The sequence below is a fragment of the Rhinopithecus roxellana genome, chromosome 21 (assembly GCF_007565055.1).
Source record: "Rhinopithecus roxellana isolate Shanxi Qingling chromosome 21, ASM756505v1, whole genome shotgun sequence".
Classification (NCBI taxonomy): Eukaryota; Metazoa; Chordata; class Mammalia; order Primates; family Cercopithecidae; genus Rhinopithecus; species Rhinopithecus roxellana.
In genome coordinates this window covers 39,385,547-39,404,265 of record NC_044569.1, presented here as the reverse complement: position 1 = coordinate 39,404,265, position 18,719 = coordinate 39,385,547, and the positions used below count along the sequence as shown (strand labels likewise).

General features: G+C 50.9%; 1 protein-coding gene across 2 annotated transcripts in view; it reads right to left on the bottom strand.

Moving 5' to 3' along the window:
- Positions 1–18,719, bottom strand: part of KCNG2 (potassium voltage-gated channel modifier subfamily G member 2) — a 78,432-nt gene that overhangs the window by 58,709 nt on the left and 1,004 nt on the right. The gene's annotated exons all lie outside the window — the stretch shown is intronic.

Here is an 18,719-nt window from a genome sequence, read left to right as displayed (position 1 = left end):
CATCTCACAGGCGAGCTCAGTGCTCAGCCAGACCGGCGGGCCCTCGGCTCTTCGTGGCCACTGGGTGCTTCTGGTGGCTGGAGCTGCCAGGGGCCCCTCTTTGCTGCCTGGGAACGAGTCGCCCCTAAAGCAGCCCCAAAGCCCCCACGGAGCACCCTGTTGGAAAGCAGGGCGCCTCCCGGTCATTTCTGCCTCAGGACACGGACATCTCCTGCAGGTACAAACTGATTTCTGGTCAGTTCCTTATGAATCCTAAATCTTCAGACCAGAGAGTGTCCAGCTCTTGAACGAGCAGTTTCCGCATCGGAGATGCTGGCGGGAGGGGCTGTTGTACATGGTGACCTGACTGATGGGCTGGGGTCATTTAATTTTTATATAATTTAACTGTGACAGACTTCCAAAAATAGCTTCATCACCTGTCACAGGAACATAATTCTCAGTTAAGACAGTTTAGTGACATGCTGATGCTTATTTGCTAGAAAAACTGAGGGGACCAGGCAGCAAGGGAGGAGAGAGGGGCGGCCCTGGGGCTGGCAGTGAACCCCGGTGCATCTCTCATGGGCTGGCCGAGGTGGGCATGGGCTGGTCTCCAGTCTCCACGCCCCTCTTGGGCTCCGCACCCGAGCATGACCCGGACTCTGGGGTCTCACTCAGCCGTTTCCATCTATGCCTCCTTCTGGGAGGAGGGTGGGGAGTGGCCACATGTGGATCCAGGACGGGCACGACGCCCACCCACCCTCTGTGACTCGCTCTTCCTGGCCTGAAGGCGCTGCCTTAGGGTCTGTGCTCTGCCCAGGGCCTTGGCCATCTGTCCTGGGGTGAGGGGCAGGCTCCCGCCCACCCGGTGAGGAGCCAGTGCCCATCCCGGGCCCTTGGGTGGCAGGTCCAGTGGGGTGTCCCCTTTCTCTATGCCCACGCACCTCAGGAGAGAGTCCAACACACTGTCCCGCAGCACCCTCAGGGCACCCCAGCCTGAGACCTGGGTTTCCATGGGCTCAAACCAGGAATGAGTGAGGGGTCCTCATGGTCAGGTCTGAGGGTCTGAGAGTGAGTGGGGAAGGCGGTGTGGGGCCCACCAAAGCTGCGAGGCTATGGGAGCCTGCAGCCAAAAACCATGCTGTCCCCCCGAGGGGCAGCTGAAGGTGGGAGGTGTGGAGGGAGGGCAGAATGGGGCCTGCTGCCCCTTCACTGAGTGTGCCTTCAGGGACAAGAGTGCAGCTGTGTGTGACACACATGTGACAACCACATGTGTGACAACCAGGTGTGACAACTGCATGACAGCTGTCTGTGTGAGAACCGTGTGTGCAAACCACATGACAACCGTGTGCGTGACATCACGTGCAGCAACTGTGTGTGTGAACCGTGTGTGAGAACCATGTGTGACAGACGTGTGACAGACATGTGTGACAACCATGTGATGGCCATGTGACACTGTGTCTGACAACCATATCTGATAACAGGTGACAACCATGTGTGACAGCCAGGCGTGACAACTCTGTGTGACAGCCGTGTGGCAACCATGTGACAGGTGTGTGAGTGGCAGCCATGTGACGGCCGTGTGACAGCCGTGTAACATCCATGTGGCAGCCGTGTGATAGCCGTGTGGCAGCCGTGCCTTTCAGGCCACATATGGGGACCTGAGGCTGCTGCGGCTTTTGCTGCTGCCTTCACACAGCCTCCAGGCACTGGTTCTGCTCAGTAACACAATCCATGAGTTCTGGATTTGTGACCTGGCGTGTCTGGTCCCCGGCGTGCCTGTAGTCCCAGCTACTCTGCTCACCCCAGGCTGGACCCTCCACGCTGAGCCGTGGTTTCACTCAGGAGTCAGCGAACGTTTCCCGATCTGCCAGTCAGCCAGGTCGGCAAGAATATCATCCCAGGAAAATTTCACATTCGTGAGAAACAGCAAATGACATGTTGCTCACCCCATTTGCACACCTTAATAGCCTTTTAATTCAGTGTGAAATGGGCCCATTATCCATCTCTGGAAGAAAAACAGGGAGCTGGAATAACTCAAATGTCTCATTCCCACACCGTCCACATTTGGAAAACCAACTCTGAAGAAGTTTTATTAACAATCATCAATGCCTGTAATCCCAGCACTTTGGGAGGCCGAGGCGGGCAGATCACAAGGTCAAGAGATGGAGACCATCCTGGCTAACACGGTGAAACCCTGTCTCCACTAAAAAAGACAAAAAAATTAGCCGGGTGTGGTGGCAGGGGCCTGTAGTCCCAGCTACTCGGGAGGCTGAGGCAGGAGAATGGCGTGAACCTGGGAGGCGGAGCTTGCAGTGAGCTGAGATTATGTCACTGCACTCCAGCCTGGGCGACAGAGCTAGACTCTGTCTCAAAAAAAAAAATCATCAAAGCATGCAGGAAAGGGAAAAGAGTGCCTTGCAGGGCTGGGGTGCCGCCCCCACCCAGAGCAGAGCCCCCAAAGGGCAGAGAAGTGGGAGGGGAGGGGAAGATGGGCAGCCACTCCTCTGAGAACAGACGCACTGGGTCCTCAGCCGTTGGGACCCCGCTGCCAGGTCCCGCACCACTACAGCTGCTCCAGGGCCCCCGACAGCTGCCTCCTCTGAGGAGGGAACTCGGGGGCCGCCAAATACCCTGTCAGCAAGGACACCCCGAAATGCCACAGATCCCCTGAGCCGATTCTGAACAGTGTGGCCTCATGAAGATTAAAGCCCATGTCAGGGCAGGGTATGTTTGATGTTTCTTATTTTTCTCTACATCAGTTTGTCTAAACGAGTCTTAGATGTTTATCCGCATAAAAAGCAATATTCCAATTATAAAAGTAATCCATGGAAAAATGGAAAATCAGACAGTACAATAAAGGGAAGGAAAAATACCTAATCCCACCACCAGAAACAGCCACCATACATTTTGCAGGACGTCTTTCTCTCTTGTCTCTGCGTAGTTTCACGTGGTCGCCAAATTCAGTGTTGTCTCAGCAGTGTTGGCTGCCATCCCCCTGCAGCAGCGCGGCGGGCGCCATCGGGGCACACAGGCCAGCGGGGATCCCCGGACTCGGGTTAGAGCAGCTGCGTCAGGGAGCTGGGCACACAGCACTCACACTGAAGGGCTTCCTCAGACCCCCTTCCTAACAGCCCCTCTTTTCTCCCTCCCCGTGGGAAATCTGCTCCAGACAGAATGGTTTAGCAAGAGGGCAAGGTGAAGTTAGGGGTTTGTGCTATGGGCAGGGACAGCCGGGCACAGGGCTCCAGAGTGAGGCCACATCTTTGCTGAGTGGTGGTTCCTTCACTGACCTCAGGAATCCAGCAGAAATACAATTTCGATTCTTCTTTGATTCCACTAGAAGCCATCACAGAACACTCCCCAACACTCTCATAAACTACTTAAGAATTTTTTTTTTTTTTTTTTTTTGAGACAGGGTCTCACTCTGTCACCCCGGCTGGAGTGCAGTGGTGCAATCTCAGCTCACTGCAGCCCTGACCTTCCAGGCTCAAGTGATCCTCCCGCCTCAGCTTCCTGAGTAGCTGGACTACAGGCATCTGCCATGACACCCAGATAATTTTTTCTATTTTTTGTAGAGACGGCATCTCACTATGTTGCCTAGGCTGATCTTGAACTCCTGCGCTCAGGCAATCCTACCACCTCTGCCTCCCAAATTGTTAGGATTACAGGCATGAGCCACTGTGCCTGGATATAAGCATTTTGGTGGAAACTGTGTAATACCTCACCCTGAGAATGGGTCTTAATTTACTTACATTTCCCTATTGTCAGACATTATTTTGATACTAAAGATGCTCATGAATACTGCAAAGAACATCGTTTTGCATATTAAATTCATTTTCTCTGGGAAGACTTCCTGACCCTAATCTGTTTATATTTGAAATTATAGTACTAAAACATAAATGTATTTTCATTGTAAAAAAAAAAAAAAAAAAAACCACATGCACACACAGAAGCATGCAGGGTAAAAGCACATGGCCATCCTTACCCTTTCCCCTTCAAAACAAATCCACTCCCCACAGGTAACTACTTTTAAAGTGACTTATTTACCCTGAACTTCTACTAAGCCTTTATGTATGTACATATACATTTTTAAAATTACTTTTGAGATTAATAATAGATTAACATGCAGTTGCAAGAAACAATACAAAGGGATCCCCTGTACTCTACCCAGTTTCCGCCAACGGTGGCCTCTTGCAAAACTGCAGTACAATCTCACCGCCAGGACTGAGGCTGACCCACCAGTTGGAGTCGCTCCCACCACCCCCACCCAGCTCTGTAAAACCCTGGCAGCCCCTCATCTGCTCTCATCTCTCTAAGCTTGTCCTTTCAAGAATGCCATGTAAATGGAATGGCAGAGTCTGATTATTTTGAGACTGGCTTTCGTCACGCAACACAATTCCCTGGAGATTCATCCAAGCTGCCGTGTGTACCGATAATCCGTCCCTTTCTACCGAGAGTACTCTGCACTATGGAAGTGACCTCGAACTATCGCCTGTGGAAGGGTCTCTGGGACAATTCCAGGTTTTGGTGGTTAGTAATACGTTGTTATGACAATTTGTGTCCAGGTTTTTATGTGAATATATTTTCCATTTCTCTGGGATGAATGCCCAAGACCACAATTGCTGGGTCATGTGGGAGTGACATGTTTAGTTTTATCAGAAATGGCCTGTTTTCTAGAGCTACTGAGCCATTTTACATTCCCAGCAAGGTATGAGAGGTCATTTCTCTGCATCTCTGTCAGCATGCGGTGTTGTCAATATTTTCTATTGATTTCAGCCACTCTGGTAGATGTGCAGGGGCATGGTGGTTTTAATTTGCATTTCCCTAAAGGCTGATGGTGCTGGGCGTCTTTGCACCTGCTTGTCTGCCTTCCGTGAGTTCTCCACAGTGAAAGGTCTGTGCACACACTTTGTACATGTCTAACTGGACATGTTTTGAATGTTTGTTTACTGTTGATTTGGAGAGTTCTTTATATATTCCAAACTTTGGTCCTTTAGTGAATATGTGGTTTGCAAATATTTTCCCTCATTCTGTAGTTTTACCCTTCATGCTCTTAAAAAGTATTTTGCAGGGCAGTTTTTAATTTTGATGAGGTCCAGTTTATCAAGTTCACCTTTTATGGATCATGCCTTTGGTGTCAAGTCTAAGAATGCTTTGCCTACCCCTGTATCCCAATGATTTTCCCCTATCTTTTCTAGAATTCTTATGGTTTTATGTCTACATTCAAGTCTGTGATCTGCTTTGAGTAGATTTGTGTAGCAGGTGGGAGGTTTAGGGTAAGATTCTCCATCTTCCCCCCACCCCACCCCACCCCATCCATGGATGACCAATTGCACCTACATCATTTCTTGAAAGGCTTCAGATGGCTGGGCACGGTGGCTCACGCCTGTAATCCCAGCACTTTGGGAGGCCGAGGCTGGTGAATCACGAGGTCAGGAAATCGAGACCATCCTGGCTAACACGGTGAAACCCCATCTCTACTAAAAATACAAAAAATTAGTCGGGCGTGGTGGTGGGCGCCTGTAGTCCCAGCTACTCGGGAGGCTGAGGCAGGAGAATGGCAGTGAACCCAGGAGGCAGAGCTTGCAGTGAGCTGAGATGGCGCCACCGCACTCCAGCCTGGGCGACAGAGCGAGACTCCGTCTCAAAAAAGGAAAAAAAAGAAAAAGAAAAGGCTTCAGATGTGGAATTTTTTGTGGATATTCTTCATCAAATTGAGGATCTACTTCTAGTTTTCTGGGAGTTTTTATTATGAGTAGATGTTGGATTTGTCAAAAGCTTTTCTGCATCAATTAATATGATTGTCTCTCTCTTCTGTTGATATGGTGGAGTGTAGCAATTGATTCTGAATGTTGAACCAGACTCATGTGCCTGGATTCAACCGCATTTGGTGCAGCAACTTTATTCATTGCTGGATTCTATTTCCTAATGTTTTTGTTGAGGGTTCTGCACGTAACTTCATGAAAGATACTGGTCCATAGCTTTCTTTTTTATTTTTAAATTTATTTAGTTATTTATTTATTTTAAGACAGAGTCTCGGCCTCTCACCCAGACTGGAGTGCAATGGCACCATCTCGGCTCACTGCAACCTGCCCCTCCCAGGTTCAGGTGATTCTCCTGCCTCAGCCTTGTGAGTAGCTGGGATTACAGGCACCCGCCACCATGCCCAGATAATTTTGTATTTTTAGTAGAGATGAGGTTTCACCATGTTGGCCAGGGTGGTCTCGAACTCCTGACCTCGTGATCTGCCCACCTCGGCCTCCCAAAGTGCTGGAATTACAGGCATGAGCCACTGTGCCTGACCTATTTGCTTATTTTTGAGACAGAGTCTCGCTCTATCGCCCAGACTGGACTGCAGGGGCGCAATCTCGGCTCAGTGCAACCTCTGCCTCCCGGGTTCAAGTGATTCTCATGCCTCAGCCTCCTGAGTAGCTGGGACTACAGGTGTGCACCACCACGCTTGGCTAATTTTTGTATTTTTAGTGGAGATGAGGTTTTGCCATGTTGGCCAGCATGGCCTTGAACTCTGGGCCTCAAGTAATCTGCCTGTCTTGGCCTCCCAAAGTGATGGGATTGCAGGCGTGAGCCACCGGACCCAGCTTATAGCTTTTTAGTCTTCTTTTTTTGTAATGTCTTGGTTTAATGTGGTCACCAGGTATGGCTGACCACATTAAACCTCATGCTGAGTGAGGAAGGGTTCCCGTCTCTTCTTTGAATGTTCAGTAGAATGAATTCTTCTTTAAGTATTTGGTAGAATTTTCCAGTAAAACCACCAGGTCTGGAGATTTTTCAGGATTTTTTAAGAATTAATTTTGTAACATATTATTAATATTACTCTGAGGCCTTTCATCTCTTCTAATCTAAGCACTAGACATTACAAACCTTCCCCCAGAACTGCTCTGCCTGTATCTCACATATGCTGCTCTGTTGTATTTTCACTTTCATTCAGTTCTATGTATTTCAAATTTCTCTTTGAGACTTCCTCTTTGACCCATAGATAATTTTAAAGCATGTGATTTAATTTCCAAGGATCTGGAGATTTTCCTGTTGTCTTTCTGCTTCCTGAATCTGTAGGTCTATGTCTTTTGCCAAATATGGGAGGTTTTGGGGGCATTCTTTCTTCAAATACTTTTTCAGCCCCATTCTTTCTCCTTTCTTTCTGGGACCTGATGACACAAGTATTGATACTTTTGTAATCATCACACAACTCCCTGCGACTCTCTGCCCATACTTTCCAGTCTTTCTTCTCTCTGCTGTTGGTGTTGGGTAATTCCTGTGGGTCAGGTTCACTAATTCCATCCAGTGTAATCTCCCCTTTACTGTTCACTCCATGCAGTCAGAGTTTAGAAAACTATTGTTATATGTTTCAGTTACGTAATTTCATTTTTTTATATCTTTCATTTCTTTGCTAAGATTTTCTATTCTTTCATTTGTTTCAGGAAAACCCATAATTGATTGGCGAATAATTTTAAACCCATCATTGATTGGTGAAGCCTACTTTAAGATACTAGTCATATAAACCAACATCTGATTCAGCTTGATGTTGGTGTCTGTTGTCTTTTTTCATTTATGTTCTGGTTTTCTTGGTTCTTGATGAGTGATTTTTTTTTTTATTGTATCATGGACATTCTGGATATTTATTCTCTTGTATGTGGAATCCAGTTGTCCCAGCACCATCTGTTGAAGAGACTATTCTTTCTCCATTGCATGGTCCTGGCACTCTCATCAAAAGTCAGCTGACCACAGACGTATAGGTTTATTTCTAGAATCGCAATTGTATTCCAGATTGTATTCCATTGATCACTCTGTCTCTCCTTATGCCAATACCACACTATTTTACTTACTGTAGCTTTGTAGTAAGTTTTAGTAAATAGTGTGAGAACTCCAACTTTGTTCTTTTTTAAGATTTTTTTTCACTTACTTTGTTCCCTTGTAATTCCATATGAATTTTAGGATCCACTTGTCCATTTCTGCAAAAAGCTAGGATTTTGATAGGAATTGTATTGAATCTATAGATCAGTTTGGGAGTATTGCCACCTTAACAATGTTAAGCCTTCTGATCCATGAACATGGGATGTCTTTCCATTTCTTTAGGTCTGTAATTTCTTTCAGCAATGTTCTGCAGTTCTCAGCATACAAGTCATACACCTCTTTGGTTACATTTCTTTCTGGGGGTTTTACTCTTTTTGATGCTATAGTAAATTGTCTTCCTAATTCTTTTCCAGGTTTTTCATCACTAGTATACAACACCACACTGAGTTTTGAGTATTGTTTAACTCTAACTCCTGGTTTGTTTTTGTTTTTGAGAAGAGCCTGACCGATGCTTCTAAGGTTGGACAGTTGTCATCATCCAGAGACTGTGTATATATTTACTTCTAGGTTTTTCTAGGTTTTTTTGTTTGTTTGTTTTTTATACAGAGTCTCACTCTGTCACCCAGGCTGGAGTGTGATGGTGTGATCATAGCTCACTGCAGCTTCAAATTCCTGAGCTCAAGTGATCCTCCCACCTTAGCATCCCAAGTAGCTGCAACTACAGGCCTGTGCCAGCACATCTGGCTAATTCTTTTTTTTAGAAACAGGGTCTTGCTATGTTCCCTAAGCTGGTCTCAAACTTCTGGGGTGATCTTTCCACCTTAGCCTCCCACAGTGCTGGGATTCTGGGCATGAGCCGCTGCACCTGGCTACTTTGGTTTTTAATTTTTAATTTCTACGTTTCCTGCCTTGACTCACCAGGACTCGACATCAGTATTTGACATGAGATGGGACCAAGACTGGGTTGGCCTCCCCTGTAGAGCTCCCTTTCTGTGCGGGGCAGCCCCCAGCAATCCCCTTCCGGGACCCGGCCTGGTGCTTCCTCCCTCCCCACTGATTAGAAATTCTCCTGTCTCATCTTGGTCCTCTTTGTCCACCCTCTCTTCTCTCTTGTCCAAGGCTTCCTTTTCAAGTTTCTCTTTTTGTCCCTTTCACCTCATTTTTTTTCTTTTAGACTATTTCCAAGTCCCCCCGCCCCCTTCCCTGGCTTTTAAATCAGATTCTGCCTTTGCATATGAGAAGCCCAGCTGGGCGCTGACAGGTTCTGACGGATGCTCTCCCTCGAAGTTTCATCCTCACGGGCCCTTCCACCCAGGCCGAGCGCGATGGGCAGGCGGCTCCGCGAGGCTGGCGGTGTGGACGGTGCTGAGACCAGAACCCACGGCCAGATGCCAATGAGCACAGGACACCGCCCACCGGCCCCACAATCCCACGAGCCCCGGAAAGTTGGAGCCTCACGATAGTGGGAGGAGGAGCTTTAAAACCCGCAACAGTGAAGGAGACGCAGAGGGCAGCCGCGGGCATTTGGCCACATTCTTGTTTTTTCTGGATGAGGTGACCGCAGCTCCTGGTGTGCAGGGACGCCTGGGCTGCCCCATCTGAACAGTATGTCTTGAGTGGGAGCGAATATTTGCCTTCCCGGAGGCGAGGTTTGGAACCCAAAGCTGCGTAAGTGACAGGTGTGCTGGGCGCCTGGAACGTGGAGTGTGGTCAGTGAGGCCCCAGCAGCTTCTCAGACTCGGGGGCCGGGGTTGAGGTGGGGGCTTCAGGCCGCACCTGCTTCTTCGGCGTGTGCTGCAGCGGGAGGGAGGGAGGAAGCGCTGGCCCGGGCGCGAGGCCATGAAGAAGAGAGAATCTGTGGGCCTGGGCCACGCACACGGGAGGCGCGTGGTCTTGAGCTCTGCAGCAAGTCATACGTTTCTCATCTGTAAAATGGAGCGAACGCACCAGCGCAAAGGCTTCTGGAAATCCCGGTGGGGTGATGTGTCTGAGCCCTGCGTGCCGCTGAGGTGGTCACTGAGCACTTGCTTCTCTTGTGAGGACGCTGTGTGCTCGGGCGTTTACAGTGGAGCAGAAACCTCATCGTCCATGTCCTGGGGCAGATGCAGGGAGCGCGGCAACGTGAGGAGCGCGTGAGGGTTGCTTGCGGCACCCCGACACCCACAGGCTCCGAAGGTGCATCTCCCTCAGAGGATCTTTTCTTTCTTTCTTTTCTCTTCCTTCCTTCCTTCTTTCTCTTTCTTTCTTCTTCTTTTCTTTTCTTTCTTTCTTTCCTTCTTTTTTTTTTGAGACGGAGTCTTGCTCTGCCGCCCAGGCTGGAGTGCAGTGGCCGGATCTCAGCTCACTGCAAGCTCCGCCTCCCGGGTTCACACCATTCTCCTGCCTCAGCCTCCCGAGTAGCTGGGACTACAGACGCCCGCCACCTCGCCCGGCTAGTTTTTTGTATTTTTTAGTAAAGACAGGGTTTCACCGTGTTAGCCAGGATGGTCTCGATCTCCTGACCTCGTGATCCGCCCGTCTCGGCCTCCCAAAGTGCTGGGATTACAGGCGTGAGCCACCGTGCCCGGCTGAGGACCTCACTTTCATGCAAAAACATCAGACTATGCGGCGAGCTCCAGGTATCCCTGACCCACCCACTCGGAACCCTCAGTCCATCTACATGGGTGACCCCGAGGTGCAGACAGATGCACTTGATTCGCTCACTCGGAACCCTCAGTCCATCGACATCTTTGGCCCGGAGGTGCAGACAGATGCAGGCAGGCTGAGGTGGATGCTGACCCTCGCTGGCGAGACCCAACCCTCCCCGGTCAGCTTTCTCCTCCACAGAGGCCTTCATGGCTTCAGGCTATTTCTCACATTTAAACATGAATAAACGTGAGGAAGTTTGCCCCTGGTGGGAATCTGAGACCCTACACAGACCCTAGATCCATGAGTAAGGGTAGAAAGAAGATTCCATGTATGCATTTTCTCTTTCTAGCCTTAAGTCAATGCAGATTTTGGAAAACTGCCCTTGACTGAAAAGGAAAGAATATTATTTTCTTCTTTATTACTTTTGCCTGGAGAGGTTCTGAAGCCCTTAGTTCTGGTTTTATTTGAGAAAGGGTCACCATTACAGTCTGAAAAGGAAAGCTTCACGTATTAAAAAGGAGAGAAAGAGGCCAATTCATCAGTAAATCAAAACATCCTAAGGAAGAGTTACAGAATCCACGTTCTGACGCTTCCTCCTAGCAAGTATTAATTTTACCAATATTTTTCTAAAAACCATCATTTGAGAGATAAAAGACGACCTCTGATTCTAAAATGCTTTCTTCTCAAGGCCTGGCTGGAGTTAAGTGAAGCATTTGAAGGATCCTAGAATAATTTCCATAACTCAGGGGCCCCCAGCAACGAGTGAGACAATATCACAGGCAATGCAGGGCACGGTTCAAGAAACACCCGTGAGACTGTCCACCACGAACGCTCAGGGGGCTTGCTGATGGCCCCACACCCCAACCCCCATCACAACAGCCTCACCTGAGACCACACAGTGGCTTCCATGTGAGCTTCATGGGCTGGACGCCTGGCTCTCAGCCCCTTTGAACGAGGGACCGCCGAGTCCCACTGGGTGAGATTGAGACCTGCTGTCCTTCACCCTGGAAGGGAGAGGAAGACCCCAGGCAGAAACCAGTCCTACAGACAGGCTCCCGCCACTTGTGTGAGCTGTCCTAGCTGCCTCCTTCCTCTGTCACACTAATGTCCCGAAACTCTGTGTGAACAGACACAAGCTTGGGCCTGGCTGGGTCAATCCGCCTGCCACTCCCTGGGGCCTTCACTCCAGTCTCTCGTCATTTTCGTGTTTTCTTGGCTCTGCCCTGTCCCCTAGGCACATGTGTGTGCACGCGTGTGTGCATGTGTGTATGTGTGCGTGGGGGTCTGCGTCTGTCTATATTTCCTCCTCCCCCACAACTAGACTCTAGATTTTAGCAGGTGGAGACATTTTTCTAGCTCTAACTCAGCACAGAATCCAACTCACACTCAACTCAGAAACGTCTGCTAATTTAACTTCCTCTGGCCCTGCAGCCACACGTGGTGGATGCGTCCGTCAGGTGAAGAGGCTGCTGCCCTGCAGGGCGCCAGGCGGCACATGGCCACCAGGACCACAATGAAGACCCGAATGGCAGAAATGTGACAAATGGGAGACAAGAAGCCACTAAGATCGTCACTGAGAAACAGACGATAGAAGAAGGAAAAAGACGATGGAGAAAAACATTCAGCCTTAGCCAGACGTCATCAAGTGCAGCGTTTTCTAGAAACTCAACCTGTAGCTGGCGCACCTCCGTGTGGTTGCAGCCAGTGGGGCCCAAGTCTGGAGGAAGCTCTGCAGGTGCTGGTCTGGTCCTGAGTACGCGGCACGACCCGGCCCTCCTCTCACACCTCCTGCTGCGCGTGTTTCCTAATGACCATGTATCCCTTTTACAGCAAAAAGCCACGTATTTGGAAAATCAAGAAGAGGTTAAAGCACTGAAATGCAGTGCGGTGAGATGGAGAATGTGAAGGATGCACCTGGCACAGCTTTCCCGAGAAACCAGCTGGCATCATGTGTAAGACAGTGTTTCTAACTTTTGACGATATGCAAAGTTTCTTCAAAGATGTAGCTACAAATACATCCATGACAGTGGTATTTGGAACATCGACAACCTACATGGCCAATAACAGGAGGACACAGAAACAGAGTCTGACAAATCCAAACAAAAGGATGCTTTCAATATAACGACATGAAATAGCCCCAAACATGCATGAGAGCCTTCACCCGTGTGCATGTGTGCGTGTGTGTGGTCATTCTGTAAATAAGCATTGAAACTATCCTAATGTATTAGCAGCTATTACCTCTGGAGAGTGGCAATCTTACACAAGACTTTTTAAAAGTAATTTATACCTCTTTTTAATTTTCATTTCCAAGTCTTCTGTGATGAAAGTGTACTGCTTTTAGAATGCAAGAAAAAGCAATAAAAGGCATTTTAAATTGCATTTGTTGTACCTGGAAGCCTGACAGAGGCCCTCCACTTGTTCCCGTGGGGCTCACCGTTGGCTTCTTTTTGATGCCGCATTCCCTTTGGTGTGAAATGATTTCTTCAGAGGCCGACAACCGCGATTCACATCAAACAGCGTCAGCCCAGCCTTGACTGAACTGCACAGACTCCAGGAAGCAGTTGGTGCGTCAGCAGCTGTGGGGTGGGGGTGTGTTTTTGCACCTTGGCTCAGGACCGGCCACGGGTGCACCTGAGCACCCATGGGAGGGCCCCTACAGCCACAGCCTGTCAGGGGAAGGACCTGGGCCTCTGACGCAGCACCAGCTCCAGCAGGGAGCCCCAGGCATGTGGCCTGGGTGCTGAGTCCCTCCTGGAGCCTGGTGCAGCACTGGCCAGCAGGAGCTCAGCACACTGTGTGCACACCCCATGCCGTGACCAGTGGGTACTGGTAGGCAGAGTCCAGCAGGGCCAGGGTCCAGCAGCTGTGGCTGGTGCCTTTTGACTCGGGCAAGAATGCACTCTCAAATTCCCTCTTCTTGTGGGCTTTGGGAAACAGGTCACGTAGGCCTGCAGTGAGGGTGGCCAGGTTTGGTGTGGGGTTGAGCAGTGCCTTTCCATGGGGCCTCGGTGCAGAGAACGGCACAGACTCTGAGGCGGCAGGTGCTCTGGCCACCCCATGATCGTGCTTCCAGGTCTGGAGACAGTCAGTGCCATGCAGCACTTTTAAAGGGAACAAGATCCCCATGTTGAGGAATAATCTGCCACCAGCAAAGGATGGGCCTGCTGCAGACTGGAGCTCCCTGAAGGTGAGACAGGAGTGACATGGCCAGGCCAGGCCTAAGATTCTGATCCACTGGCACCAACCCTGGAGAAACCAATGCAGAAGCCTCAGCAGGGCCCCAGGGCCACCACAGCAAGGAGAGGCGCGGAGGCAGCCCAGTTGCAGGCACTTGCTGGCATCCTGGAACCTCAGCCAGGACTGGGGCCTGTGGCCGGGAGGTGCTGGAGGGCCCCAGCCGAGCTGTGAGGGCTTCTAGACAGGAGGGCAGGCTCCCTGACCGGGCAGGATGGGACAGAACGCCTCCTCCGTCAGCCCAGCAGAAGCCTCAGACCACAAGCAGTGAGAATCACGGCCGGCCCTGCAGGTTTCTCAGGAAAGAAATGCAATGGGACCCCCTAGAGTCACAGGACCCTCGCCGGTCCCCAGCACTGTGCACCTGCTCCTAGCCACTGTTTTCTTCACCCTAGAATGTTTCTGTTTCTAATTTGGCAAGTATTAAATAAGCCAATGATATATATTTCCTATCTTCCCTCTTCTAGAAGATGTCTTTTCTTTTGGCAGAAAACAAGGGGAAATTAAATCAAAGAAATTTCTTCACAGTCAGAAACTGTCATCCTGAAGTGATTGTGAACCTGCAGGAAGACGAGCTGGAGGCCAGGAGGCTGAGGGGCCTGGTCCCTCCTGTGACTACAGAGGTGATCAGGCAGCCTCAGAAGTGTTAATTATTTGTTTTGTTTTATTTACTTATTTTTATTTTGAGATGGAGTCTTGCTCTGTCGCCCAGGCTGGAGTGCAATGGCGCGATCTCGGCTCACTGCAACCTCTGCCTCCCCGGTTCAAGCAATTCTCCTGCCTCAGCCTCCCGAGCAGCTGGAATTACAGGTGGCTGCCACCATGCCTGGCTAATTTTTGTGTTTTAGTAGAGATGAGGTTTCACTGTGTTGACCGGGCTGATCTCAAACTCCTGACCTCAGGTGATCTGCCCACCTCAGCCTCCCAAAGTGCTGGGATTACAGGCGTGAGCCACCGCATCTGGCCAAGCATTAACTTTTAATGTATTTTATTTCACCAAAGTGTTTTCACTCCATTGCATCAATTGCTATGACGTTAAATAAAATATACTGAAATAAAACCTGTCATATAATTTTTTCCTGTTAATCTGCACACAAAGACATCCCCTCCAAAAGAACAGGAAAAAAAAAAAAAAAGCCAAGAACCTCCTCCTGGCTGTAACAGATGGGTGCTAGAGCCACTGTACGCTCAGAATCTGTTATCTGCCAGGTTGGGGGTGGCTCAGGTGTGCACACAGGTGTCACTGCCCGGGAGGGGTGTCCTCGGGGTGTGAACCTGAGCTGGAGAAGGAAGGCAGGGGAGCCAGCCAAGTGTCTGCTTAGCCCTGGGTGAAGAAGTTACAGCCAGGCCTACCCCACTAGTGCCGACGCTGCAGGGGCCGGGCTGCGACAGGTGTCCAGGCCAGGCTCTCCAGACCACAGCGGCACAGCCGGGAGAGCCGACCTTCATTGCACCTGCCTCAGGGTCCCCAGACGCCCCTCCATGAGTCGCGTCCACTTGGTCTTCTAAGTGCTTTTTGAACATTTCTAAATCACAGAGAAAAGGTGAAAGGATCCCTTTAGCTGTCGGTAGTTTGGGCAGCTCTTTCCATGATTTTTTTTTTTTTTTTTTTTTTTTTTTTTTTTTTTTTTGAGACAGAGTCTCATTCTGCTGCCGGGGCTGGAGTGCAGTGGCCGGATCTCAGCTCACTGCAAGCTCCGCCTCCCGGGTTCACACCATTCTCCTGCCTCAGCCTCCCGAGTAGCTGGGACTACAGGCACCCGCCACCTCGCCCGGCTAGTTTTTTGTATTTTTTAGTAGAGACAGGGTTTCACAGTGTTAGCCAGGATGGTCTCGATCTCCTGACCTCGTGATCCGCCCGTCTCGGCCTCCCAAAGTGCTGGGATTACAGGCTTAAGCCACCGCGCCCGGCCTCTTTCCATGATTTTTAAACCCACAGTGAGAAAAACATTTTATGCTGTGACCAGGAGCACACAAAACTAACCGCACAATGTGTGAAATGCTCTTATTTTCTATCGATTCCATCTCACTACGAAAACGCAAGTCACATCCACAAATCATCATTTCCAAAACTTCTCAGAGATGAGCGTCATGTAGGATATGTGCTAAGAATCCATTCCAGGCCCACCCTAACCCACCACCTGGAACCCCCGGAGAAGCCATCCACGTGAGGGTGGAGACACGGGTGAGAGTACCCTGCTGGGGGCACAGGAGCCCCTCTGTGTGCTGCACCCGGGAGCTGAGCCAGGAACAACTAGGACCACACAGCCTTTGCCACCGCGGTAATCCTGTGCAAGAATACATTGGTCTCTTCGAGCTGGAATTTAGTAAAAACTGCTGCCACATTCAGATCAGCCTGAAGATTTCTGAAGCTCCACTGGGCCTCATAATTCTAGCCTTTGATTTCATGCGCTCACTACCCATGTCTATCTAAGATTTAAACTCCATCGCTTAACTATCCAAGAAGGTTAAAAATATCCAGAAGGCCATTAAACTCTGGGAACTGCCTCAGAGGCCTCCCGGGCCTGGCATGTGCGTCCCCTCCTTCCCGGGGCCTGGGTGAAGGGTGGGTGGTGTGGGGCATGTGTGGCCCCTCCACAGGCCCCAGCTGAGGAAACCTAGCAGGGACGGAGGACCTGGACCTGCTGGACTGAGACACGAGGATCCCCTGGGGGGAGGAGGACGCAGAGCTGGCGAGGCCTGAGGCCTTCACAGGTACCGGTTCTCACAGTCTCGGCTTCCTTAATTGACTAAGGAAACATAAAGGTCTTCTGCGCTATTTTTACATTACATTTCAATTAGTCTTTTTCTATACTCACAATCAAACTAAAATAGTGCATGCTTTTTTTTTTGAGGGAATGTATTACTGATTTTGACACAGATCAGAGCATTATCATTCAGTCCAACCCTCTCATCTGACATGGCGGGAATCAGAGATCACCAGTTAAAGCCCTGCCCAGCATCTCTCGGCCGCCCGTGACATCTGCATGGCTGTCTGCAGAGGGAGGCTGTCTGATAGTTCACGGTGCCTCAACAGCACGGAGCTCCTCGTGGCCAGACTGTTGGCAACTGCCTGGCATGGTCTCCCCTCACATGAAAAGGCTAAACCGGCTGTTGATAAGATTCCTGTTAGCAATTCCATGAGTCTGGGTGAACACCTGACCCCACCAGGGACCCATTTTGACTTGACATTTGCTTTGGGTGCTCCTCGCCGTGATTCCCCAAGCAGACCTGTCCCTACAAACCAGCCTGCGGGTGAGCGGAGCCTGCGGGTGCCCACGGAACACACCAGGCCGACTGCAAGCACAGGAACCATCCCACCTCCCGTCTGCTCAGCGCCGGCCGCCCGGGGAAGGAACTGCTGAGGCTCCTGCAGGAAAGCTACGGCTGTGAAGGAGCCAGCGCTGTGTTTCTCCAACACCAGCAAGGACCCTGAGTGCCTCCCGCATGGATAGGCCGGGTACATGTCTTGTCAGAGGCAGGCGCCGATTCAGCCGGTTTAGGGGGCCCAGATCCCGCCTCCCAAGCCTCACCTGAGCAAGGGGGTCTTAAACATCCTCGGTCACCGTCCGCCCTCGTTGGGCTCCTCCCCACAGTCTGGGCCACCTGATGGCAGCCCCCGTTTCTGTCTGAGCAACCTCACAAGCAGCAAGGGCTCCTCTCCTCACCACCAAGAACATCCCTGACCAAGTGTTAGCCCTAAGATGTCCCCATTCCTCAAAAAATTACCCCCCCACCCGTGGACAGGCGCGCAGTACTCAGACACAGGTGGCCGTCCCTGGATGCCCTGCGCGTCCTCGTCCTGCAGGCCCTGCCACCGCTCCCGGCCCGCAGAGCTCATGCCTGGCGGCACAGCCCCATCTGCTCCCTTCACTCCCGCCCCCACGCCTGCCAGGGCTGCAGAGCGACGCGCCTCCCACGGAAGCAGCCTTGCGTTCTCGCTGCCCTCCAGGTGCCTGCCTGAGACCCACTTCTTCCGGAAAAGCAGCCCCCAGTCATCAGACAAAAGAACAACAAAGCCACGCAGATCCTCCCGAGACATTCAGAACCCAAGCACCTGTTTTCCACCAGGGCAAAACCCACCACACTGTCGTTTCTGACCGGCCTGTTCCTACCAGCATGATCCATGAGTGGAGGCACCTGCACCTGTGACTATAGCCATGCAGCCCCAGCCGCACGCTGGGCAGAAACCCCGAATCACAGATTGGCTACCCGCCCCCCACATACTTCCTGTGTGCCTGGCACAGGCAGGGCTCAGCCAGGCGCTGAAAAGGGAAGCTGAGCAGCCTCCTGCCCGTGGCAGCTGAGAACTCACTTCCCTCCTTTTCTTCTCATGCCTACGAAAACACCATTTTTTCCCTTAAATTATCGAAATCTCAAGATTTAAAACACACTTTTGCAAAGTGGAATACAACAATTGGCACTGGCCTTGGATAGACCTGGAAGTTGTTTTTGTCACCTCTCCCCAGGGAAGATGCGGACATAGCAACCCTCTGTGGCAACAGTGTATAGTCCCGAGAACCTGACAGCCAAGGTGACCTCATCCCCAGAATGTACCACAATGCCCCCCAAATTCCCAGACTAAGAGGGCTCGGCAATCCCATCCCACTGAGGCACTAGGAACTGCTAAGGAAGAGGCTTCAGAGGCCAACTGTGTACCCTGCACCAGCCCAGAGAACAAGGGTGGGGAGGAGGGCCCCCGCTTCTGTGGATCTGCTGGGGGTCTCGGGAAGCCTCCTGGACTCTCAGCAGAACGAAAACCGCCCAGGACTGAGGCCGTGCCCCTGTGGCATGTGGCCCGCGGGGTCACCCAGCTGTCTGGGCAGGGCTGAGGGTGGAACAGCCTCTCCACTTAATCACTCCAGGATCTCCCAACTGGGTCAAAATCCATTATTTACAACCTGCCTGCCTTGAGCACACGCGGAAGCCAGAGGTCTCTGCAGCCAGAGGAGAAGGAGGCTCCCGCGGGGAAAGGACTTCCCGGAATTCTCCAGGCAGGTGGAATTGTTCCCAGCCCCCTCGGAGGAGGTGACAGAGGGGTCCCCGCAACCCCTGCTGTGTGGGGA